Source organism: Colius striatus, chromosome 2 (genome assembly GCF_028858725.1).
Source record: "Colius striatus isolate bColStr4 chromosome 2, bColStr4.1.hap1, whole genome shotgun sequence".
NCBI lineage: Eukaryota > Metazoa > Chordata > Aves > Coliiformes > Coliidae > Colius > Colius striatus.
In genome coordinates, this window is record NC_084760.1 from 102,937,411 (window position 1) to 102,964,321 (window position 26,911).

The 26,911-nt window shown below is 42.9% G+C and overlaps 1 long non-coding RNA gene and 1 other non-coding gene across 3 annotated transcripts; both read left to right on the plus strand.

Annotated features, from left to right (window-relative positions):
• The first annotated feature begins 1,259 nt into the window (after window positions 1-1,259).
• LOC133624944 (uncharacterized) lies at window positions 1,260-25,053 on the plus strand. 2 transcript variants are annotated; one of them, XR_009818210.1, is made up of 5 exons: window positions 1,260-1,422; window positions 7,247-7,442; window positions 7,553-7,647; window positions 10,476-10,566; window positions 24,104-25,053. It is a non-coding gene; the product is annotated as an uncharacterized LOC133624944 (long non-coding RNA). The 2 variants fall into 2 exon arrangements; XR_009818209.1 differs by lacking the exon at window positions 7,553-7,647.
• Window positions 1,343-1,425, plus strand: TRNAL-UAA (transfer RNA leucine (anticodon UAA)). The gene has a single exon. It is a non-coding gene; the product is annotated as a tRNA-Leu (tRNA).
• Window positions 25,054-26,911: the final 1,858 nt, after the last annotated feature.

Genomic DNA, 26,911 nt, shown 5'->3' on the forward strand with positions numbered 1-26,911 from the left:
ATCCATTTTCCACATTTGTAAAATGTTAACAATCAACTTTTATTGTATGTGAGAAGTATTCTCTGTCACGGCATACCTAGTATACTGGGGGTCTCTGAGTACTAAAAGATGAAGAGGTTAGGCACCACCTGCACCCTGCAAATCTGAGGCCTGACCACCTAGAAAGGACCACCCACAACCAGGGTGTCTAACAAAGGTATGTGCTCCTGTTCTGCTCATACAGGTGGCCTCTGCATGTCTCCTCCAGTTTGCTGGAGGCTGACTCAGTCCAGTGTGACACTCAGCATTTATCTCTCATTCCTCTGCAGCAGGCTCAGTGGTGCCAAATGGGATGGAGGATGTCCATTTTCTCCTCTGGAAAAATGGACAGAAAAGCCATCAGGAGTGGGAGCCGGTGGGGGGCCTGGAAGGCCAACAAGGCACTTTCCCTTCCCAGTGTGTGGAAAAGGGGAGGTCCCAGTGCAGTCACTAACTGGGGATACTACCACAGGCACTTTTTAGACTGAGTATGCAGAGATGGATGATAAGCTATCTTTCTTCTGCAATATTTTTCTTTGGACTTTGGTTTCTTTTTCGTTCTATCAGTAAGGGAAGACGCATTCCATGAAACAACGGCACAGGAATAAGTAAAATGCCAGTATGTAACACCAGTTTTCACAAGAGCACGTGTCAGCTCTTAGCAGCTGGCATTTTACCAGGCAGCATCGCCAGGGCAGAGGGTGAGGATAAAGAGTGGAGTTGTTTCACTTCTCGGTGGTCTGAGCATTATCGGCACAGCTTCTTCACAGCTCTCCCTCGATGAACCACGCCGGCGCCGCCACTCTCCCCAACTCTCCTACCCCCGTACTTGTTTGAGTGCGTGGGCCGCAGCCCCACAGCTGCCCTCCCAAGACCCCAAGTCCCAGCCCGACCCCGCCGCCGCCCGCGCTTTTCCCTCGGGGGCGGGCCCGCGCCAGCCCCACGCACCTCCTCCCTTACCCCCGTTTCCGCTCCGGCCCTGTCGCCCGCGGCAGGCAAGGAACGGACGGAAGAGCACGGCCTGGCGCGGTTTGGCCCAGGCGGGGTCGTCCAGGGCAAGGGGCGCAGAGACCCAGGCCGGGGCAAGGCTCCCCACCGGGCCGGGCCCTACCCGCCCGTCCACCTCCCGCTGCCGCCGAGAGAGGCCGCCCGCGCACGCCGACCTAAGGCCCTTGCGCTCTCCCGCGCTGCAGATAAAGGCGGGAAGGCTCGGCGGGGTGGGGGAGGGGGTGTCTCAGCTGGCCCAAGGGTCGCGGGTAGCCGGGAGGCGGGCGGAACCGGTGCCTTGTATGTAGGAGCGCCTGGGAGCCGTCCTAGTATCCGCACCAGGATGGCCGAGTGGTTAAGGCGTTGGACTTAAGATCCAATGGACGTATGTCCGCGTGGGTTCGAACCCCACTCCTGGTAAGAGCCACTTTTTTTTAATGGGTTTGGTTTTGTTTTAACTTTTTTTTTTTTTTTTCCTCCGCCGGAGCTCCGTTACATGTCCGGAGAGGGCGCGGTGCCCGGGTGAAGGCGCGGCCGCAGGGAGCCGGGAGGGAGGGAGATTAGGAAGGCGGCGGCGGGCGGCAGCCGCGCAGGTCTCCCGGCGCTGGGTGGCGGCCGGCGAAGGCGGCGCGAGCCGGCTGGAGCTGAAGCTAAAGCTGAGGCGGGCTCGTCCGCCCCGCTAAGCCGGTCTTTCTGGGCCTCCGACACTTGCTTGAAACAGTCTTTCACTTAAAGTTGGTTTCACAACCTAATTTCAAAGAAATATATTTTAAAAAAAATGAAAATATATATATGTACGTATATGTGTGTGTCTTTTGTAAGCCGCTCGGGCCTGCGACTCGGTGGCCACCGCGGTTGTCACAGTCAGGGTCGCAAGTGCTGTCGCCGGTGGGGCTGAGGGCAGAGGTGGTGGGCGTGCAGGAGGCATCGGGGCCCAGCCGGCCCTGCGGTGTGGCGAGGGCTGCTGGGTGCTTGGCCAGAGGCAAAGGAAAGGCGGCCCGGCAGAGGCCCACGCCCGGCGGCGGCGGCGGCTATCGGGCAGGACTCGACGTGACAGTTCGTTTTTCGTCGCTGTAGTTCCTGCGGCAGTTGTCCCCAGGAGTGCCTGATGAGGGAACTGCACCTGGTCTAAGAATACCTAAAACTCACACCGCAAAGCCGTTGTATATCACACGTCATTGAGCTGACCAGTCACTTTGGGGGCCAGGTGGAGGTTAGTCCTCCAGCTTCCTCCACCAAGGTGGTAACTTTGTTTCTCTACAGCATAATTGATGTTTGGGTTTTTATTTGTGTGTAGAATTCTTTTTCCTCTTCTTCCAAGCACTTTAAATACTTGTAAGACTGTATGACAGCCTATTGCAGTGCTTTTACAAAGTGAAAGGGAGCTAAGTGCTGTGCGCTAGGGTATGGGATGAGGGTGTAAAGGATATTTGAGAACATTGAGCCTGCTGACTTTCATTGGCCTATGGAGAATGGAGGGAAAGGAAGCCTCCTGCTTGGGGAAGAATGGTCCACGGTGCTGGCTGTACCCTAAACTGTGCCGGGGTTTGAGTTAAAAGATGAGTGAGTGAGCAGGATTTTCAGGCAAGCCTCCTGGCTTTGTTTTATTGTTTAGCAAAACAGATGTAGCACTTTTACATGTTCCAATATTTAATTTGCTATAATATCATTTTGTTGCGGGAGTGGGGTTTTCTGGTTGTTTTTGTTTTTTGCTTCAGGACAGTATTTCAGTATATTAGAAGTGTGGAAAGTAGAAATCAAGTGCAGACTGACAGTGTTTTAAAATGCTAGTGTTTACCAGAGTATCCTGGTTGAAATCTAATACAGTGGTTGTTCATAGCCACCCCGTTCCTGATAATTTGAGGTAAAAAGTGCTTCTAAAGTTTCAGGCCAAATATGTCATGCAATACAGCGACTAAATGAAGGATAAACTCTCAACAGAGAAATAGCAACTTGTAGGTGTTCAATGCAATATGAATCAGGTAAAATGTCTTGAAATACAGGAGATTTTATTACATGTTACCTCAGATGATGTAGTATCACAAATGTGAACGTGGCATAAACACAGAAATATGATAGTCAAGAGGGAGTCATGAAGAGAAGTGTGGTCTGGCACTGAACTTTTAGGAAATGCAAGTACATATGTTGTCTTTTTTGACTGTTACCGCAGTTAAATTGTAAATGCAAAACATACTGCACTTTCTAGAATTACTCATTAAAAAAAAATCATCACAGCTAGGTTCAAATGTTTTATTAAGTAAATGTTCATTCCTATTATCCATTAAGGCACAAAGTAGTAAAAATGGGTGCATGTTTGAATGTACATTTTACCTGTAATGTTGTAATGGAAAAATGCTGCACTTGGAAACCCACATCTTTGCATACAAATTGGGTAATTCTGCTGATGTGCTCATTTATGAGCATGTTCATACGTACAATAAGTGCTCATGTAGATTTTGTGGATAGAGTGCTGATCTTGATGAGAAGTTGGTCCTAGCTATGTCAGCTACAGGATAAAGTAATGGCAGCTATTCGGTATTGTGAGAGAGAAAAAAAGAGAAGCAAAAAGAATCACAGTTTTTACAAGAACGATAATCATTGACCTAAAAAAAAAAAGCAATTTCTATGAAAAGCAATATAGCAAATAACTGGAATTCTTGGTTAGAAATGCTTCGTGCACAGCCCTTTCTTTAAGAGGTTTATTTTGTAGACAACTTTCCTCACTCCTTTGGTGAAGCTGTGTTTTATAAAGGCTTTTGAGAGCACATGCAGATCAGGAATGGAACAGGAGATTTTTGACCCTTTCCTGCTCTCAGGAAATATCCATAAAACCTACTGGCAACAAGTATGTCCCAAACCTTTCCTACACTTGTCCATAAAGAAAGGGATAATCTACTGGGGTTATTGGTTTCTATTTTAGGTGACATGGCAGGGTAGTGTAATGCATTTCAGCTCTGGAGCTGAGCATCATTTTGATTTAAGATTTTCATTTTATGAAGCAGGTATTTGTTTTTAACAGCTTTGTTGTTAAACCTTCATGAATTATTGGTGGTTGCCTTTGCAGTTTGACATTCTTATATGCACTCGTTATGCTCTGCCCTTTAATTCAAACAGTATTGCTTTCCATTGGACTCCATTCTGTGGATGAGTTGTTTTTCTAAAAATGTCATTACCTATAGGAGGATCCTTGCCTCATTTGTTGAAGAAATTGGAAAAAGTATAGTGACTGATGCTAGAAACAAATAAAAAAAAGAGCATGGAATGCAGACAGTTGAATGAACTAGTGGGTTTTTTTTGCTACTGCATATGTCTTGTAGGATGAGGAGCCAGTCAGTTAAAGTAGATTTTTCATAAGCAATCACTCATTTTCATGTTCTTTATATTGTGGTGTCCATATTGGGAACCTCGTCTGCATTTGCAGAAATGCAGAGCTTTCACAAACACAAATCAATGCATCGCCTGTGTTTTAAGCCATCTCTTAAACATTTCCTATTGTATGTCTCTGAGCAATCAAAGTTATTGGAGATATTTGACATTAGTTTTTCCATACCTCAATTTCCCATTGGGTAAAATAGAGGTAATAGAAATGCACCATATGTACAACGGGCTGCAATGAAGTAAACTTTTTCTCGTTTGTGAAGAATTCAGATAGACACTTACATAATCTGGTCATATTAGACAAGCCCATGAGTAGAATATCAATGAATTTGGAAAATAATGTGAAATAAATAAGGTATAGAGCCACACTTTGAGCTGTGAAGACCTTGAGAAGTATTGAACAACTGGTTAGCCAGCAAGAACCAAGTAATGTGTGCTGAACAAGGCTAGAGTCTCAGAGGAAAACAGCAAGACATAGTTTTAACTCAAAATTGTGACTCACTTCATAAACATAAGGGGATAAAATCAATAAGAAGGCAACCTATTGGTGAAATATTGTTTAGGTAGTATTTTAGTATAGTTTAATCATTTTAAAAAACTTTCAGTGAGATTTGTTGGTTTTGGCTTGTTTTTTTTCCAGTTGCATTTGAGTGTGAATTGGAAGCATACAGATTTTTTTCTTCAGTTAAACCATTTTTCCATAACTGCCAGTGACCAGTATCTCACATTGAGGAAAAAGGTGTAAAAAGACTGTCAAGCTCTTGGTCCATTGTATAGTGCTGTGTGTAGAGTCATCAATAATCCCTCTGATTCTTTCTGCAGACTAATTTAAAGTCTGTAAAGTATGACCAGTCTGTTATGTTAGTGGGAGTAATTGCACATCAAGTACTTGGTAGTTCTTGAATTGTTCTCATTTTGGAGCCTATGCAGGAAAAAAAAAAAGAGGAATATTCTCTCTTTTCTGGCTTGTTGTCATTCTCAAGATGCTTGTTTAAGGTTTATCACTATGTGGTATAGACAGTTGTATGAATGTTTATACATGTGTCTTTATACAGGTACCTTTCCCACAGCTACTGGGCTATTCATCTGATGGCTGTGTCTGACCTTACCTGCAGCTTCTTAAAATCGTTTCTATTGGATTCCATAGCTACAGCAACCAAATATCATCAGCAGTGTTGGCTAATTGTTCCTCCTTTGCCAGGGCATTACAACACATGCTCCCAAACAGATCCTTGCAACATTTTTGTTGCTTAACTATTTTTCTTGGTTTTGGTGAGGAAAAGAAGAGCTTTGTCTGCTAGGTTAGTTCAATCCAAGAAGCAAGCTCTGGGGAATCGCCCTGTGGGGAGCTCGACCTATAAGAGCTGGGTTTACTCTTATGACTGACAGATGAGCCCTGCAAGTCCTGCCGTGGTCATTTAAAGCATCATTACACTGTGTGTTGCTTCCCCAGAGTTAGCATGGCCTGACATAGTCATTAGAACAGACCAGATGCCCATCCTTCAGCTGCTTCAGTCAATGCCTGGCATTTTAGCTCAAGGCCACCTTTGCTGGCAGAGCAAAGGGCAGTAGCTTTGCACTGGAATGAAGGGCTGTGGGCACACATTCCTGTTTGACAGCTCTCTTCATCAGGAGAAATATATGCAGGTGGTAACACTTCACATCAGCGCAGCAGTATTACCGAAGGACATTTCCGAAAGTGTTAAAAGACTGGTCTGTGCACTAGATTATCTAATATTTGGGAAGATTTTTCCTTGTACTGTGGTGGCAGTAGTCTCTGGAAAAAGGACAGAGGAGACAAGTGATATTTTAGGTTACAGCAGCAAGGTTCATCAGAGCACCTCATAAGTGCAAGGCCCTGAATGCACTAAAAATTAAGGCAGCGTAATGCAAAACATTGCAGCTAAGATCTCTGGGATCTTAGAGCATGAACTTAAAACACACTAGCATGCTTTTTTTTCCCCTGTTTTTGTTTTGTTTTGTTTGCATTAAACTTATCTGAATGAATTGATTCTTTGTTTCTGCCAGGGAGGGGGTTTTGTCTGAAGACCCTAGAAAATATGCAGTCTTCTGGAGATGATCTTGTTAAAGATGCAGTTACAAAAATGCCTTTCTTTCCCTAAATGATTTTAGGAGAGGAATGTGCTTTCCACATTCTTTCATTTTCCTGGATTGCTGCTTCTCCTTCACCATCTGCCCAAACGTGGCCCTTTTGCTGTGTTGGAAGTGCTACAGGATCTTTTCTTCAGATCTCATCTGCCTCATTTTTACGTGTTGGCTGAAGTTTTTCATGCAATTCTTGGCAATAGATCACTCCCTGATCATGTGACTTGGTTTATTTCTGACATCTGTCTCTTGCAATTTCATCATGTGTTGCAAAGTTTTTCATGTGAATATGGAATCACTGGGGGGAAGTATAGACTGCATTATTGAGTTCTGTTTTCTAGCTAATTCATGTTTAGTGATTGATATGCACATGTATTTCAGTTTGACTTGCCCTGTCTTACATCTCTGTTTCTATTTTCTGTCACACTCCCACCTTTTGCTTTTTATGTCTGTAGCAAGAAATAGATCCAGCTGGTCTAGCAGTTAGCTGCTGCTGAAAGGCACACTGCCTTTCCTCTGGCCTTGGCTCTACTGCATGTTCCTACTACTTCCCTCTCACATCCCTCAGTCTTTGGTTGTTAAGTAACATGTAACAAACCAATTAATGTAATGTTACTTGCATCTAAACTTAATTGCTGAGACTATCTCATGATAAGGATTTTTATGTGAAGAGATGAGGAATGGGGGAGTTTCTAATGTGTTTTGGGCTCTCTAATGTAGACAACACAGATCCACTTACTGATTTTATACATTACAGGATGGCAAAGGCTGGAAGAGAGAAAGAAATGCTGTCTAGAAAGTGTGTGGTCCACCCCTCAGCTCAGAGGAGGGTCAGCTTGAGCACTCAGGTTTTGAGCATCTCCAAGGATGAAGACTTCTTAACCTCTCTGGGCAACCCATGCCAGCATTTGACAACCCTCACAGTAAATAAAGCTTTTTCTAGTATCTTGAAAGTAAGTGTGTTCTAGCATTGAAGGCATTTTCTTATGTTTAAGCTTATCTCAAATTTACAGCTCTGTCTGGTTGTAAATCTTAAATGATTGTATGTTTTCTCTGTGCTTAGATTTTTTGTTCCTAAACATCCCAAGATAAATGAAGGAACTACAAATGCCACAACACTTAAGAGGACGCTCACTGGATATGTGGCGTTGCTGCCATGTGAGTTTTACTTAGAGCTCTATTGAGAGAAATCCTTGCAGAGATCTAAGCAGGTGCTTCATTTTAGACGCTGAAAGTGATTCTTCAGACTTTTTTTTTTTTTGTGTGAGACCAAAGGAGTGCAATATTTTGTTTATAAATATGTACAGTTAGAAATGAGCACCTGTGACTGGCTTTAGCTTATTGACAGCCAGAGTCCTGTTAAAGCATTAGTTGTAACAGCAGAATGGCACATCCAATGAGTAAAGTTAATGATCTGCAGGTCAGACCACTGTAATTTGACCTGAGTTTTTGTTTTAATTTGTCTGGGAGCTATAGTGTTAACAAAGGAGGTCTGTTGAGTTGGGGGAAGGTAAGTAATGCAGCTGATATCACTCGCCTTCGTACAGTGCTTTTGTCTGTCAACTCAATAGCTACTACAGGTAAAAATTCTTATTTACATACTGTATTTATATACATGTTAATAGTCTCCTTCCTGAACAATCTTTGCTTACTGACTGTGGCTAACTAGTCCTTCCTCCGGAACCAGAGGCTGCCTCTAAATTGGAAAGAGTCAACATAGTTCATAAATCCCTTTTATGCAGTGCTTTCCAAGTCCTCCTGTAACTATGTTGAGAACAGAAATAATAAATTTATTTAATTACTGTGACTTCCATCTTTTACAGTAAGATTTTGGATTATTTTTTATTGTTTTGCAGGATATTTTCCTTTGCTGTGAGAGTAGCTGATTTCTTGACTAACTGTAGTTTTGAATTTTATCTATCTATCTTAATAGCCATGGTTTCCAAAATCTATATTTTGATAGCACTCTGACAGTACAGATTATATCTATGCCAGTTAACAAATCCTATAGTGTTCTGTGACTGAAAACAGACTGAGACATGCCCAACCTGTTGTACTGCATTCATTAGGGTGACCTGCCTCAAAAGTTATTTGACACATCAGTAAAGAATAAATACTGAAAGCAACTGGATCCAGTTTTTGTAATGTTTCCGCCTGCCCAGTCCTTCTGAACAAAATAGTTAGAGAAAGAGCTTAGCTATCATCATGACAAAAAGGACCTGTATGACAGGGAATGTAGAGTGACTATATCCAGCTGAAATATTAACAAACTTGAGAGTGTTATGAAATATGAGTGGACTGGTATTTGGCATCTTGGAATAATAATAAAGTGCTCCAAACCCAAATTGTTGTGGTTAGAGATTCTTTTCCTATGCCTGTTTCTGTTGCTTTTCTCGATACATTGTTTCAAAGAGGGATTTAAGTAGAGCTTCAGTGTGGTTCTGTTTTGGGCTCTGCAGAGAATGTGTCAGAAGATCGGAAGGTGCTTGGTGGTGCCCACAACCTCTGAAAGGAGCCTATGTGGGTCCTTTAGAGCCAGAGGTAGTACATCATATTTAGCTGGAAGTCCTTCACAGACTTGTCTCCATAGTCAGGAATGGGCTTAGATTGTAACGTTAACTGTCTTACAGTGCTGGTTTTTGTATTTTTTTATTGTTATTTTTCTTTTAACAAAACTTAAAATAGAATCATAGAATGGTAGGGATTGGAATGGACCTTTAGCGATCATCTAGTCCAACTCCCCTGCAGAAGCAGGCCCACCTAGATCAGGTCACACAGGAACATGTCCAGGTGAGTCTTGAAGACCTCCAAGGAAGGAGCCTCCACATCCCCTCTGGGCAGCCTGTGCCAGGGCTCCCTCACTCTCACAGTGAAATAGTTTTTTCTTATGTTTAAATGGAGCTTTTTTTGTTCCAGCTTCATCCCATTACCCCTTGTCCTGTCACTAGTTACAATAGAAAAAAGGGATGTCCCAACCTCCCGACAACCACCATTTATATACTTATGAATATTTTTAGGACTCCCTCCTCAGTGTCCTCTTCTCCAGACTAAACAGCCCCAGTTCCTGCAGCCTTTCATAATAAGGAAAATGCTCCAGTCCCCTGATCATCTTGGTGGCCCTGTGCTGGACTCTGTCCAAAAGTCCTCTGTCCTTCTTGAACTGGGGAGCCCAGAACTGGACACAGGGCTTTAGCCTTCCTGGTTGTACCCCTACATGCTCTGGCAAAGTTCCTATGTTCTTCCCAAGAGGTCAGGCCCTGTTTCCACCTCTCATAGATGGCTGCTTTCTCCCTGAGCTGTCCCAGCAGATCCTTGCTCATGCATGGAGGCCTCCTGCCTCCTTTTCTCGCTTTTCTACACACAGATCTTGAGCTTAGAGGAAGTGGTACTTGAAGAGCAAGCAGCTCTTTTGGGCACTCCTACCATCTAGGATCTTATCCCATGAAATCCGTCCAAACACATCTTTGAAGAGGTCAAAGTCAGCTTGCCTGAAATCCAGGATCATGGTTCTGCTTTGTGTCCGGCCTCTTCCACACAGGGTCTTGAACTCTACCATCTCATGGTCACTGCAGCCAAAGTTGCCTCCAACCTTCACATCCCCAACCAGAACTTCTTTAATTGTTAGCACGAGGTCCAGCAGCACACTTCTCCTTGTTGGCTCCTTGACCACTTGTGACAGGAAGTTGTCATCTAACATTCTGTAGGAACCTCCTGGACAGTGTGCACTTGGCTGAGTGGTTTTGCCAGCAAGTATCAGGGAGGTTGAAGTCCCCCATGAGGACCAGAGTTTATGATCGTGAGGCAGCTCTCAACTGTTTGTAGAAGGCCTTCATCCATTTCCTCCTGATCAGGTGCCAAGATAACTGTCGCACTGGGATGTATATACTTTGCATATGTATTGTTTGTCATTAACAGTCTTGGCATGACTGCTTCCCAGGTAGTAAATTTATTCTGGTATAATTAAAACAGTTCAACTTCCTTTGCAGGCAAAACCTCAGAGATGGTATCTCTGAAGGGAGACCTCAGAATTGACCAAGGAGTTGCTGACTGCTGTTTATCGACTAACCAATACCTCAGGTACCATATTTCTGAATTGCCATCTCTGACCACCTCTGTATTAAGATTTACAGTTAATTGCTCCGGTCCATGAGTCATTACTTTGTCAACTGTAAAAACTGAGTTATAAAAAAACCCTGTATTTTTTCATTGTGCTTTTTCACTTGTTCTATATGTACAGCTAAAAAAAAAAAAATAAAAGAAGTTGGAGGAAACAGTTGAAAGACTTCTGTTTCATCTGTGTGAAAATCCTTGTAAAACAAGAATAACGGAATTGTTATTTCCTAACAAGGAAGCTGACTCCCCTTAGCAAGGTACCCACATGGGATGCCCTTCTGCATATATACCCAATTAGGCCTGCTGCTGCAGCCAATGTTTGTGGACATAAATTCATGGATCCCGATCCCGTTGCTGCCACTGAGTAAGCAGATTGTTTATCACTGAGATTTTGGACGGGCACAGAAGCCTGTTTGTGTAATTAAAGTTGTAGCATCTGCGCAATAGTTACACACTTAAAATTACTGCGCCTCAGCGTCATCTCCTGCTATTGATCTTCAAACCAAATCAAATTGAAAATGCAAGCAGCTCAGGCAAAAATTCCACAAAGGTCCTTAAGGAGGACAGGATACTGTAGGATTCCTAGCCCAAGAGCAGAAGTGCAATATTTTTCCTGTCTCACAGGAATGTTGTAGGAGGCATCTTAATATTGTGTGATGGGAAGGGACATAAATCTGTGTGGATAAAATTAAATTATGCATAAGCAGTTAGCCTCTGCAGAAGAAGAGACAGAGGTTGTAGACTCTTTGGAAAGCCCTTCCTCTTCCCATCAAATCGTTTAAATCACAGAGTAGTCTTTAGAGACTATTAGAGCTGCAAAAACCAGTCTGGCCATAACTTTTACATAAGGGATAAATTAAACATTACTAACTCCTGACGGTTTAAAAAATAACAGCCCAGTTTGTGTTAACAAGGTTAAACTGGATGATTCTTTTGGAAAAACATTTTGGATCCTTTTTTTTTCCCCAAAAGTGTACTATTTCAGGTGCCTGCTACATTCTGAATTGGAGTCTTTACTTGGGGAAAAAAAAAAGGTCGAGGGTAACAAATTCTAGTACAAATATTTGGGAAATACCTTGTTTATTTCCAGGACAAATATTATGAAATGGATTTGAGAGAGAACCATCCAAAGATGAATTTTACCAGTAACAGAAAAAACTTTAGAAAAGAAATACTTCTCGTCAAGCCTAATCATACTGTCTAACTAGATGCTATTTAGTGAGATTACTGACCTCAAATGTAGCCATAAGAGAAACTTGTATTTCTCAGTTGCTCAAATGGACCATAGATTTAATTTGATGACTTTATTTATGATAAACTCTTTTTAGAAGTGAAATGCTACTCCACAATCCTTCTCATGTATCTTGCTAAGTGCTAGTGTCCATTTTATAAGTGGCTATTGCAAATCAAAATGAGCCTGTAAAAGAGACTGTCAGAACTGGCTATGATAGCACTGTGTTGCTGTGTGGGAAGGAGTTTTTTGGGTGATGGTTGTGCAGGGGCAGCAAAACAGCACTGCTGCCAGAGCCTGGCATGGAGCATCTGGGACCCCTTCCTAGGGCTGCAGGGTTACCTGTGCAAGGCACTGAAGGACTGGGTTCTTCAAATTGGCATCACAGCACTTTCCAGCTCCTCTCCTTGTACCATGTTGTGTGCACATAGGAGTTGCAGCAGGGAGTTTAATTCCTTGGGCATGGGGCAGAGGGGAAGCAAAAAAAGCAGTGGCTGGGGGAAAACATTGGTTGTGGCAAGGTGGTGTCATGCTACACAAGGGTAAAAGCTCTGAAAGGATAACTGCTCTTTGAAAGCCCAGTGGAAGTCTGCTGCAGCAGAGGCCAGCCTGCAAGAGAAGCAGTGGCCAAGACCCACCACTGCCCTCAAATGGAGCATGGTGTGAGTTGGCCAAAGGTGGGAAAGCTCAGGCTTTGAGTGAGCAAACAAATCCATGTCCTACACTGCTGCTGAGAGAGGATCCTGCACTTCCCCATTGTTTTGTTTGTGATGTGTCCTGATACCTTGTACTAAAGCATAGATTTAGTCTGTAGGTGCAGAGACAACTTCTGAAAGGAATGGAGTAGCTTAGAGTCAGCAACGCAACCTCTGTGGGTACAGCTAATTCCTATATAAGAAGAGGGTACGGAGCTAAGCAAAGAGTGGAGCTGAGCAGGGAGGGGCAGGTTGGGTGATGTGTCTGCATGCTTTAGGAGTTACACCCCTGTGTGGTTCCATTACTGAGTCATGCCACTGTTTCTGTGTTAGGTGTCAGAACTGTGTATTTCCATCAGGGATTTGCATCAGGAAACAAACACTGTGGTTTAGGTACCACATCTGGGGAAAGCTTTCCAGCCAGGCTAGTGAGAGACATATGGTTAAAACCCTAGTGTGCTTTATATCAATTCCTCTTTTTTTCCTTGGATGTGTCTCCTCTTGCCAAAATTAGTGAGAGAACTCACCCATGTAAATGGTGCTTTCATTGGTATGGCTTGCATTCCTTTTTGTCATGTTTATCTGCCCTTTCTTTTTTACCTGGAAGTCGCCCAGCTGATGACTAGTGGAGGTCTACAGGTACAAGAAGCAGATAGCAAGGGATTTCAGAGGAGCTTCTGACTCGGTCCAGAAGTTTCATGGTCAGCCTGGACAGGCCCATAAAGCTGTGGGGAAGACAGGCAGGGTTTGACCGTGAGCAGAAAGCACTATCCAGCTTCCAGCCTTACTGAACAGTTTTACATTTTTTAGTTACTTCACAGGGAGAAGGGAGCAGAGGTGGGAAGGTGATATCGGCAACATCACGTGTGATTTAGGGTTGCATGGCCACACATCAGGGCGTCTGGAGGCTGCCTGTATATGAAGACTGTTGGCACAAAGTCCGGGAATCATGCAGAGCTTCAGGCACGTCCCGCCTTATGCAGAGCCAGAGAGCAGCCCGAGGGCTGTAACAAACCAGTCAGACTCCACTAAAAGTAGAACTATTTATGGGAGGTTGTCTTTTTTCTCTTGTGACTCGTGGATGTTGTCTCTTACTCATCCAGGCTCTGAGCCCTATCGGTTTGCACTTAAATATAGCTTTCCCAGGTTTTCAAATCTGCTGTTTTTCCAGAGGAATGTCTATTCCTGGCATATAGCCCTCCTTCTCTTTTATCATACTGAAAATCATCTCACTCACTGAGTGCTAGAAGCTTGTGGTAGATGACCAGCAGCTCAAAGATTGCCGACTACCAGACCTGTCCTCCTCTGCCGTCAGATTGAGGGCACTGTGGTTTGTTTGATCCTACTCTTTCTGATGCCCTGTGCCTTCAGTTTCTTCATTGCAGCCCTTGCAGTGCTTCTGAAATATCTTGCCAAGTAGGGAGCGATGGAGGAGGTTTGTCTGCCTTGCAGTCTGAGGCAGGTGGTGCTGGGAATCATAGGAGCAAGTGCGTGCAGAAAGGGTGGTGTTGTGGCATGTGACGCCTACGTGCATCCAGCCCTCGTACGCCTAATTGTCACGGACAATGCCTAACAGCATGTGCCAAAGCTGTCAAGATCAAGTGCTGGTTTTACATGTACCCTCCAGCTTAGCCAAATACTGTACTTGCAGGGAAGTTTTCTCAAGAAAATCTCAAGGATTAGACTAAGTAGCATCCATAAGTGACACGTTAAATGCAGTTGCACAGCACTTTAACTCTGTAATTAGTAACTGATGTAGGTATTGCAAGACAATTTTCTAGCAAGTTTATTTTTTTAATAGGAAATCAAGCTTCCATCATTGAAAAAACTCGATTCTGTATGATTCTGCTCTCAAACCAAGCCTCACACTTGCAGATTTTTTTTTAATCCATCAGAACAGCAATATGTTTATGCATTTGTTCCTGCAAGTGTGCCGTGGCCAATGGATAATTTAGCTGTTGTCTGTTAAATTCTGTCATTGTCCCTTCAGGTCAGAGAGATCAAAGGTCTTGTATTTTAAGGGATTTGGCACTTCTAGATAAAAACATTTTGCATTCCATGCATGTCCAGTCTCTAAAGATAAGTAGGGGTTGAATACGGTAAACCCCTGATATCTCTGTGGAAAAAGGATAGTTGGAATGTAGTTTGTATAATTACCTTACATAGTAGTTGTTTGCATTTGTCAGCATACCCTTCTTTTTGTTTTCAATTGCAAAGCTTTATGCACTTAATTTTTGTACTGATTATGTGAACATCTGATGCCTGCTACTGTGAAGATTTTGTCATTGAAACAAGTGCTTCCTGAGCACTTCTGTTCTTCAGGCAGAGTCCTATCAGTGAGGCTTTAAACTGAAGTTATTTCAGCATACTGTAACACTACTTGATAGTTTCCCCTGGGAATCCCACCCACTGTGTTAGCTGCAAACAGCTATATGAAGAATGCTGTTCTCATGGCTCAAACACTTGTAATGCTGTCCCACCCAAACTAACCTCAGAGTGAGAGCGACTTCTAATCTGCAAACAAGATAAACAATAGAACCGTATGTAACTGTCCCTCTGATTTAAAGGTTTTTCTTCCAACCAAGTTAGGATTTCAATCTCTTTATTTTACTTTTAACAAAAATACAATTGTATAATAAAAAAGGCAGCTGTTCAGTGTGTTGTACAAAAGAAATGCTTTGCTGATTTGCTCTGAAGGGGTGGGATAGAATTCTGTTAGTGCAATTAAATGAAATACAGAGTGTGAAAGGATACAATTTCCTAAGTGAAGGAGAAAATTGGCTTACATTAGGTGAAACGTTGATGGCAGTTTCACTAAAACGTAATCTTAGTACGGTGGTTCTTTCTAGCTGCACTGTAACTAGAAACCATCCTAGTAGTTAATGCTACCACGATAGCAACACTGTTTTAAAAAACAGTATGAATTTCATCACGCATGTGCGTAGATCACAAAATTCTGCAAGTGTCCCAGTGTTATCTGGAGGTTTTCAAAACCCACCTGCGTGAGTTCCTGTGCAACCTGATCTAGGTGGACCTACTTTAGCAGGGGGATTGGACTAGATGATCTCTGGAGGTCTCTTCCAGCCCCTACCATTCTGAGATTCTGTCCCAGCTTATTCCATCATGCTAATGCAGGACGTTTTATGAGAATATTTGGATAATTTCTTCTGTAATGCTTTTCCCCCTCATTTCTGTGCTGCTGCTAGTGTTTTGTACCAGGAACCTTTCTGTCATGAAAACAACTGCTTCCTGAATTTTTGTGCCTGAAAACTTGTCCTACTTTTCCTATGTGTATCCAGTAAAATCTGTTCTTAGCTTTAGGCCATCCCACCAGCATTAGTATTATGGATACCTGTATATGCTCCATGCCCCAAATATTCCATTATTGGTTTTACTTAAGTGTGGTGCTGTCCTTATGTGTGCCAGATGTGGTTAATGGAGTTGTGCAACATGGATTCAGTCCTATCTTACTCGTTTGATATCTCCACCTCTTGGGGAGTCTGACTGCAATGGCCAGGGGTTCAGATAATATGACTGGTAGTTGGCCGCATTGCCTACACATACATAAACAGAGAACCCCTGTTCTAGTTCAAAGAAATAAGTCTCTGCCTTATCTTTAAAATTAGAGAGAAACCAGTATATAGGTGAGAAAAATAGGAGCTTGTTATTAGCTAAAAATATTGCTGTTTCTCTCCCCTTCCATGCAGCAGCAGACAGATGGATATAGGCAGTGGCCCTTCTACTATTTGTCAAGGGAACTTTGCTCTGTCCTGGGCAGTCCAGATGTTTGACAGCTCTAGATTGGTATCTGAATCTTCAGGTGGAATTCTGCTGCCTGAACATTGCCCTGTAGTGCCACCTGAGATGCCTGGGGTGAGACGCTTATAGGTGCCTAAGCAGCCCTATATGTGCCTAAGGTGCCTAAGCAGCCCTCTTCTTACATGGCTATATAGGACTGGATACCAACATGTATGTTACTAAATCCTTTTCCTGTGTCTGAAAAAGATACGCAAAGATTAAGGCAGGTTGAGGTCACCACCACTGGTTTTGTTGCCTGGATCCCTTCAGCCGTCTGCTTTGGGTTCTGTCATCATACTGCTTCCAGGGTGTGGTTTTGTGCTTGAGTAGGTATAGGGGTGGCCAAAAGGAGCAATCCTTTTACTTTCTTTGCTCTTGGCATCACTTTCCCACTGTTCCGCTTATGCTGAAGCAGTTTGCTTTGGAGTCAGATGAACGGCAGTGTTGGAGAAACAGACTGAGTAGGAGCACACAAGTGAGAAAGGAAAGTGTCTGTTCAGCTGGCAGCTACCCTCTGGCTCAGCCTGTTCACAAAACTGCCTGGATAGGTACCTGCTTGGCCCTGCAAGTGCTCTTGTCTTTGGCTGTACATAGCCAAAATAATTCAGCTGTTTAGGAGCAAAGGAGATCACCAAGGTTGTAAAAGACAAATATCATCTAAAGATAAGTCATGCACAGACAAAGGAAATGGGGCTGTGAAGTTAATTTCCAGGGAAGATTAAATGAATTGGAAAGCAGACCTTTTTGAGGATGCATTGCAACATATGTTTTTTGACAAAATTCTTGCCCTAGAGCCCCCTGGCAGTCTTCAGACCTCCCCAGACTGAACTTAAGAGCCTTCCTTCTGTAAATACAGCAGGGACAGGCTCTGGAGGCAATCTGGACCTCTGTGAAAAGCCTCTTTGTGCCAGTCTGTAAGGGCTGGAAACTTCTTAGGCAGCAGAACTATGGATGCTGACAGGAACGGCTTCTCCAGCTGGTTTGGCTCTGGTGAGAGAGCGAGTGGCTGGCTCTCCTGGTGGCTCTGAGATCCTGTACCCAGCAGCTGAGGGAGACTGGCAAAGTCACTGGGGCACCTGACAAACGTAAAATCGCATATATTGTTTGCGGCTCACTCTCCCTAACTGCTTTCTGCCTCTCCTGGTGCAGGAAGGTGGATGCTTTCCAGCTGAACCAGTTGATGGAAAATTCCTGCTGAGGAAGAAAATACAGAGCCTTAACTTTGGTAAAGACTCTAGTGGGAGGCTGGAGTGAAATCTTGTAAGGCCAGGGCACGGGCTTGTGCCATCCCACTGTGCCCGTTGCCTGTGAGGGATGCAGCGATGCTTCTGCTGCTGTCAGGCTGGAGAGTGGTGAATTGGGGATGCTCGCTGCTTTCCCTGGTTGTTCCCTTCTCACTGTACCAAGTGAAGCTCGCGGCAAAATCAGAGCTCAGCACTGAAACCAAGTGAATACAGTTGGTGTTTGGAGAGGAGGCATTTTCAGGAGAATACAGAGAGCATCTGAGTCACATCACCACACATGGAAATACTCTACAAATAAAGTTGTTTTGTTTAGGTATAAATTTTATGCTGGAATGGTGTAATTATGAATATATATGGGGATAGCACTGCAAAATAGACGTTACGTTAATTGTTAGTGACAGTTTTGGCTGAATTTTTACATTAATTGTTAGTGACAGTTTTGGCTGAATTTAAAAGTGTATCATAAAGGTGAAAAGCAATGCTTGTATTAACAGGGTTTCTGGCTTAGCCCTAGGACTTGTAGGCTTCCTCAGGCATTGTTGAAAAGGTTTTGTTTTCTTTCATTTCTTCGTATTCAAAACTGGTAACATTTCTCTCCCGTTGCTAGTGTTACCGTGCCTCTGTTTATTGGTTGCTATTCCTAAAAACAAATCCAGGCTTAGGCTTTCGTGGGAAAAAGATGTGGAGTGGGGAAACAGAGGAAGGCCCTTTGGAAGATTTGTGGCATTTGATAATGTTACAGAGCAGGCCAGCAGCTATTTTAAAAAGCTGTTCCACTGGTTTATTTCTGTCAGAAAGGTCCGGAAAAAACCCTTATGTTCTTTGTTCTAAGGCTCAGGATGTTCTGCCTGTTGTGTTTCTCTCTCTGCCATATACTTTATCTTCTGCTGGTGTCAGCGGAGAGTTTCCTAAGACACTGCTCATTTTACTCTCTTGTTCTGAGATCTAGGTGCAGCTTTGCACTTTACATCTTTATAAATAAATCATTTGTTTTCACAAGTGAATCATCTGTTGTTTGAGGTAGGCAGATTATTTTAATGGCATCTAAGTTAAGAACCATGATCTTTAAATGTTTGGTTTGTATTTTTGACCTGCTGTAGTTACAATTTATATCCAGGGAGGTGTAAAGAAGAAGTAGTACAAAAAGCCTCACTGACCTGCAGTTGTAGCAGAGACACACGCATGCTCATTGTTGTTACTCGTGACTCTTGGTGTAACTGTAGGATGGAGAGTCACATTCTTTGGCAGCTTAGATCTGGGCACTGTTGAAACACAGGCTTGAAACAACCCAAAGCTTTTAACAAATAACAATGACAAGTGAAGATAGGTAGAGAAGCAGAGGGAAACAGTGAAATGTTAGGACATGAAGAGGTGCTTATGTACCCAGAGCTTGCCTGGTTTTCTAGCTGTACCAGCTGATCACCTCAAAGCTGTTCCTGCTCGCTGCAGACCTTGCCACAAACATGCCTGTAGACAGTCTCACTTGTAGTGTGTCTACATCCGTTTTTCAGTGTGGTGGGCTGTGGACATCTTGCTACATCTCAGAGCCTGTAGTACTCATGATAATAGAATCATAGAATGGTAGGGGTTGGAAGGGACCTTTAGAGATCGTCTAGTCCACCCCCCCTGCAGAAGCAGGGTCACCTAGGTCAGGTTGCACAGGAACATGTCCAGGTGGGTCTTGAAGACCTCCAAGGAAGGAGACTCCACAACCCCTCTGGGCAGCCTGTGCCAGGGCTCCATCACCCTCACAATGAAATAGTTTTTTTTCTTATGTTTAAGTGGAACTTTTTGTGTTCCAGCTTCATCCCATTACCCCTTGTCCTGTTGCTAGATACCATAGAAAAAAAGAGATGCTCCAACCTCCTGACATGATATTTTAATAGTCCTCTGTGTTGTACTGAGAATGCATAATTGGGGCTTCTCTTATCCTTTTGGCAAATAAGACTCCTTTGGGCTTGGCACTGCACTGGGATACAGCCTGGCTTTTGCTTTATCCTCTTCTTTTTTTTTGAGTGGGACCTCCAGGAACACTCGTGCACCTTTTTCCACACTCAGAATGGCAAAGCTCTTTCTGTGAAAAAGTGAACTCTTCCAGTTTCCAGGGAAGGAAATGCTACTGAATAGTACCATGTAGGCTTCAGTGCCATGCATATGACAGGGAGGACATACTTTCAAATATAGAAGAAAGAATTTCAAGACTGTTTAAGAAAAAGTTAACAAACATGATTGATCAAACAGGAATGAAAGCATCTTTCCTGGCCAGTGCCACCAGCTTGGATGAGAGTGGGTTGAGAAGGCAGGATTGGCTGTATCAGGAGGGCAGAAACACACACGTCTAAGACCTAGGAGTGCCTGGGATTGCAGAGTCCCTGTCTCAAAAGGGATATCTACATGCTCCCACTCAGAGAATCCAAGGAATGTATCTCAGGGAGTTTAATAGACACAAACGCTTTGAACAAACACAGCAATGAAGGGAGGGGGTGGAGGGTGAGCCTTCAGGGGTCTTTGCTGGGAATTGTGCTCTGGTATTTAGTAACTTCAGCAAAACTTCGCTGTGAGCATTTGCATCCCCAGCATGTCGTGTACTCACTGAAACCAGTTATCTGCTGTGTTTCCTTTCTTTACATTCATTGGCAGGACTGTTTCTGGTCTGATGCCAATAAAATGTTTCTAGCTGGTGATTGCTACTTCAGGGCAAGGACAGATGATTTTATATTTCATAAGGAATGTTTCACATGATTTGTTATAGTTAAGTTTCATTCCCAGCTAGCTTTCCCAATCATGCAGTTTAGTTTGCTGTTGTCTTTTTTTTTCCTGTTCACAGCATCACATTTCAAACTAGATTAAAACTCAATTTGCCAAAGCTTGGATACATTTGTATTTTAAATACACATTGGTCCTTTTAACAGTAGTACAGCGTTTGTCAGATCATATTCAGAGGTTTTTAAAACATACCTTCTGTCCTGGGCCAGGCACAAGCTGTATGGTTGAGGAACTTTGTTGCTCTGTGTTTATGTACTACTGAGCTCAATGGCACCTGATCCTGATGGAGTGAGCCCTTTGGTACTTCTCTGCTATAAATAATACTGTCATCCTATACCTGGTAAATGTTTTAAGATGAGTCCGTAAGTGCTTGAAGCATAAGTGCTTGGATATTATGTTACAATTATGTTATAATGGCATAGTATAGTGGATAGTTGCTCTGACATGGTTGGAAATTTCTCTGGAAATGCTGGTAAGGCTTTCTTTCCTGAAATGCAAAGTCCATGTACAAATTCTTTCCAGCAAGGACATACTCCAGCATTGCTCTCTTTTCAAACACTTGGCCTTTGCGAGTCACCTCCAGTTAGATACGTCAGTAATGTATTAAGGATTTTTGTTGCTCCCTCATTTTCTTCTGACAGTAACTCCAAAAAAGGCTTTTTTAGAGTAGGAAAATTGTTTCAGTCATCTTTTCATTCAGTTTTGTGGTCTCTTTCTTCATTTCAGTGATTAAGGACTTGGCTGGGCTGGACTTCTTTTTTGGTTTGGAAGATAGCTTTGGTTTGGAACATCCCAAAATAAATGATGTCCAAAAGTTTCCTCTTTGTCTGCTGTGATTTCAAAGCAATTTTCATGGCTCAGTACAGGACTGCCTAATAGAAGAAAATAGAGCAATAATTACTGCCTGCAGAGCTTCTAGCACAGCAGTTATTTAACTAGCTGCAAAATAATTTAAGGAAACAGCAAGCATCTCTTAGAAAATTTCTTGTTCCCTGAAGAACTGTGTACTTTGAGCCAAACGCTATTCCTTGAACTAGGCATGGAATTCCTGTGGCAGTCAGGCGGCAGCCATGGCCCCACATAGTGCCCAGGCATGGGATGAGCAAGGGTGCCATTCGCAGTCCTGTCTGCCTGAGGTGTGAGGCTCACCACTGTCAACGCTGCCTGGCTTGCTGGGTGTTTGTGGCTCCCCATTGCTTCTGTAAATCTTAACTGTGTGCTTCTTTCAAACACTCCCAGTGACTAAAAAAAACCCCAGGATACTTATCCCTCTGGGAAACCCAAAGTACTTATTATGTTCAGACCTCAATCTTGGCCCTGGCTGCGCAAAGCAGACAGAGGGCTGCCCTAACGCAGCAGCCAAGATTTCCTGCTCACGCAGGGGAAACTTCGCAAGAGGCATCCCAGCGCATCGCCGGGCAGCCAGCGGCGTGGGGAGTAGGGGGGCTGGGAAAAGCGGCTGATCTCTGTCCAGGGCTGTGCTGGGGGCAGCTCCACTGGTGCCTGCTCCAGGAGGAACTTGGGATGGGGGGTGGGAAGCTTCAGTGGAGATTATTTAAACCATTAGCTGGCGTTGTGGAGTCTCCTTCCTTGGAGGTCTTCAAAACCCACCTGGACATGTTCCTATGTGACCTGATCTAGGTGGACGTGCTTCTGCAGGGGGATTGGATTAGATGATCTCTAAAGGTCCCTTCCAACCCCTAACATTCTATGATTCTGTGACTGTGTCTTGTGATAACTGACCTCATTCAGGCTGGGTATTAGTAAAATGAGTGTGCAAATGTGAAGCAGTGCACAGTGAGGTTACCCAGGCAGTGTGGAGTTCTGTCTACAAATGGGCTTTGTCAAATGCACGGCTTGCAAAGCATCTCCTTCTCTTTTGCAGGTGTAGCCACAGAAAACGAGTTAAAAGCTAAAAGCCAAAGTCTTTGTCAGTTCAAGGGAAGAAAAAACCCCATTTAGTGGTAGTAATTAAAAGTTATTTAGGCTTTTAGCACCTTAACAAAACTCTACCTGTTTTGTACATAGAAGCTTATTGATTCTTGTGAGCCCATATGCAGTTAGTTAAAAGTGGGGCTTCTTAGAGGATCTGAGGGCACACTCACAGTGGCAGGAATGGCAAAACCTAGTCAAGCCTTCTCCTGGCAGTAGGCTGTCCATCTGTGCTTGGGAAGCCAAACACGTGAGAGTTTGCTCAGGGTGGTGAGAGCACTGCAACACAGCTTCTGAACTGCAGCTGTCTTGCAGCTGGAGGGATCAATGCCAAAGCATTGCAAGCCTGGTTCTTGCCTCTGTCTTGGTAACCACCCGTTTCCTCCTGTGATTCAGGAGGGCAAAAGCCACAGGCTGCCAAATCTAGCCTAGTGAGGAGTTTAATCAGATGGAAAGTGATTAGTAGGTGGGAATGTGGGACATGCTCTCTGTAGCACAGGTTTTTGCTGGTTATTTTGGTGTCCTAGGGTTTGCCATTATCCCAGTAAAGATGATAATGAGTAGTGTTTTCCATCAGAGAGAGATTTTACTAACACTTGTGCAATTTTGTATGTAAAACCTTAAATTCTGCTTCTAATTAGGGAACTTCTTAAGGAGTCAAGTGCAAAGCATGCACATTGATTGTTTAACAGGAAAGAACAAAGAAACAGTGATATGTGCATAGTTGTTTAAAGTGGGGCAAATAAATGTAAAAACTAATGATCATTTGTGAGAAAAACGGTTTCATTTCTCTTTTGCTTTGCATTCATTCTGTGTTGGGAGCATTCACGGAGTACTAAGGAGCTGCTTTTTAAATTTTGGTAAGAATAAACTGTCATCTTGCACTGGCTACCCTTAAAATAAAAAACTTACAAAGAAACACCCTTTCCACCAATAATGTATTTTTGCTTGGTGATTGGTGAGTGCTTTCATTTTAAAATTGTCTCCGAATTGTCTTTATCCAACTATCGTATTATCTCACTCAATAAATGGTGTCCATATGATGGAAGATGCTTTTTTCTTTCTTCCTTCAAAGACTGAACCAAGTTACTAAAATTAAGGAAAGTACCCATTTTTTTATGTTGTGTCAACACGGGAATCCTGTTTCCTATTCTAACCCCTAACTGATAAACTTGCTGAAAAAGCTTTACAAGCATTAGGTATTTATGTGTCTAGCACTAAACAAAACAATGCCAATGTACAGCATAGGCTAGGCAGATGAGAATAGAACAGCACTGATCAGGAGTGACTTTGACAAACAATTCACTCCTGCCCTTGCAGAGGATTGCCTTGTGGAGTTGGCCAAAGGTTTCGGTCTTGCACAGGCATTTCTGTCTTGCACAGGCATTTCTGTTGTTGGTGGTTCTTTTTTTTTTTCCAATTCTCTGCGACAGCAAAGAGAGTTATGTTGGAAGGGTAAATTGATTAGTATAATTGTTCATTAATGCACTCTTACTTAATGTACTTTTAGAGGTTATATACTTCAGAATGATGATAAATTACAGTAGCTTCAATTAATGTCACTGCAGCTAAAGGGATGTCAGCATTTCTATTAATACAGTGCAATTTTCTGGGGTTTTGTAATGAAGTTGTAAAAAGTTGCTGAAACTTAAGATACAAGGTTCCAGTGTATTTTATGCACACAATATTCCCTTGAATCTGATCTAATCGATAAATGTATTGAATCTGATGAGATAAAAATAGAGTGGAGAGAATCTACTGAAGATACAGATCCCAACTTGTAGAAATGGAAGTACACTAAAGGGTACTAATGCAGTATACTGTTTTCTCTTCAGGTTAAACAGAAAAAGGACAGAGAAGCATGATGTAGAGAAGCTCAGGTGGACCTACGATGCAGTGGGCAATGGACATTTTGCCCAGAAGACACCTCGCACCCTGGGCTTCTGTATTTGTCCCAGTTGCCTGCTGCCCTCTGCCCCAGCTCGTCCCTCTCATTTTCTGCACCTGGTGGCCCCTGATGTATGGTTAACTCTGTGGATCAAAACAGTCTTGAGTGTCTTAAGGTGTTTTACAGTGGCTACTGCAACAGGGCTCATAATTCTTAGAGGAGCTTGGAAGGAGCTTACACACAAAGGTAGCTGAGTCTGGAATAAAAATAAGTGATCTAATGTTAAAATCAGATCCCCAGCCTAAGGAGTTGAGGGTAGGAATGCTGTCCCACCTTTAAAAATTGTTCTAGGTCTGATTTTTAATATTTAGTATCAGATAACTAGTTGAACAACAAAGATAACTTGAAAGCTCTTAGATTACAGCAAAAGAAAGGAAAAGGAACAAGCTATGCCTGCGTGGTGTACTGAAGTCTGTCCGAGGTACTTCCAAAGGCATTGTAGATAAAGCTGACCCAGGCTTTTCAAAACACTTGTTAATTTTTCTCACAAGAGGAACATACAGAGAGAAAACATTTATTTAATATGTCTTTTTATATCTTTTTCTCCTTGGATTAGAGATAATGAAACTAGTAAGGGACTTGTACCAACTGGTTAGTGCAGTATGTCAGCAGCAAAGCACCAAGGAGCTGTTACTGGAAGTCAGATGCAAGTTCTGCAGGAAAAAAAAAAAGGCTGCTGACTAACAGCATGCCTAATCTGTTAACTGAGAGCGACAATGTGATGGGCTCTTTGGAAAGGGACAATAAAGATACTCTGCTTACAAAGCAATCCATTTGGTATCTCATGTCTTCCTGGATATGGAATGTTTTTCTGAAATCATGACAAAACATTGATGAGTGAGCACATGCATTGTTATAGCAGTCTCAAGGCAATGAGATACGTGAAATTCCTAGTTATATGGTAATCAATTATGAGTGTATTCTAAAAATAGAAATGCTAAGAATAAAAAAAAAAGACAAGGAGACAAGGTAAGATGAGCTCAGAGTCTCACAATGGCATTGTTTTCATGCACCAAGGAGTAACCTATTTATTTACTTTGGTCAAAGTTCCTGGGCTCCACATCTCAACACATTTCTTCACAGTTTGCTTTTCTCTTTTCCCCTTTTCTCTCCATCTTAACATTACCTAAGGGCTTTATGGACTTTTCCTTTCTTTTCCTAACTTATTCTGTGTTCTACAGAAAGGTAAACTGTGCCACACAATCCACATGATACTAACAGTCTGCTGCAACCAAGATATTTGTAGATTAATATACGTTTTAGAAATACAGCTAGGTGGAGACTGTGTTGTGTGACGTTAATATCACACTAGTCATTATTTTCTAATTCTGACAATCAATGGAATACAAAATTAGAGAGACCTAAAGCATACACATGTACAGAATATTAAAGATTAGTTTGTTGGGGTTTTTTTTTTCCCCTGGTGGACTTGTGCCTAAAGACCCAGATATAAGAATTAGAGCTTTTGCATTGAGAAGCCTACTGTTTAAATAACTAGCTCTGAAAACTTGGGCTTTGATCAGCAGCTGAGTGAGGGCAGCTCGGGAGGGAGTCATGCTTGAAACACACCAGGAAAAAATTCTGCTTCCCTGAGGTGGTGTGCAGCCTCGTTATTCCATTATCCTTCTGCCGGCACTCTGTGGTTCAAAGAAGATAATGATGCTACTTGGGTCTAAAACACAAAAAAAAAAGAGGAAAAAAGGAAATGCTTTCAGGTTAAACTGCAATGTGTTTCTTTATGAGGAATAATTTGTAGGTGCTTTCAGAGTGAGATTATAAAAATCAGGAGCCTGAGCTTGCACATGGAGATGTGGAATGGATATACCAGCTCTCCGCTCTCTCATATCAACCTGACTGCAGCTTTTTGCGATCAAAGTTATTGCTATTTGATAACAGTCTTGGGTAACCTCTGTGACATGATCTCCTCAGCACAGCCTACAAAACAAAGACCTTTCTTCCACTTATTTCCTGGCATTAGGCAATGCTTTGGGATCCTGACATCCTCTGCTGCTGCTGGATACCCAGCAGTGAGAAATGACGATTTTCGAGTGAGTGCTGGATTACATGGGTCTGTACATCTCTCATCCTCTTCATCGAAGGCCTGTATCAAAAGTGACTGGGTTACATCTGAGTTCTGAGATTCCAGCATTTGAGTGGCTTTTCATTACCGGGCCTTGAAAATTCAGCATGCAGAAGGAATGGATAGGATGGGGTGGAGAAGCTGTTTGTTCAGTCAAGATCAGCAAAGCAGCAGGTGAGGAACAAGTGGTGTTCCTCTAACCTCAAACGTTATGTTTGTAGTACAGGTTTATCAGTGTAACATAAACAAACAGACATAAACACACACCATATACCTTTGCAATTGCACCAGCCTCCTGCTCAGCACTGCCTGACAGTTGGACACTGATAGCTGTCAGTACTGGGGGTTTTGTAGTGTTTGTCATCCGTGTTCTGTAATTCTCAACAGTTTCACAGCTTCAGTCATCACAGCACTTTGAGCACTATCTCATTGAAAGGACCATTAATGACTTCATGCAGTGGTTTGGCTGAAGCAGATGAAGGATGAATTAACAAATTTGCACCAAATCACCCAGGAAATCTATCCAAAGATCAGAACTGGGAGTCTTCATCTTCAGGACTTCTTAAAAGTGCAAAAATGTATCGCACTTTCTGCAAGGCCTGCCCTCCTGGGATA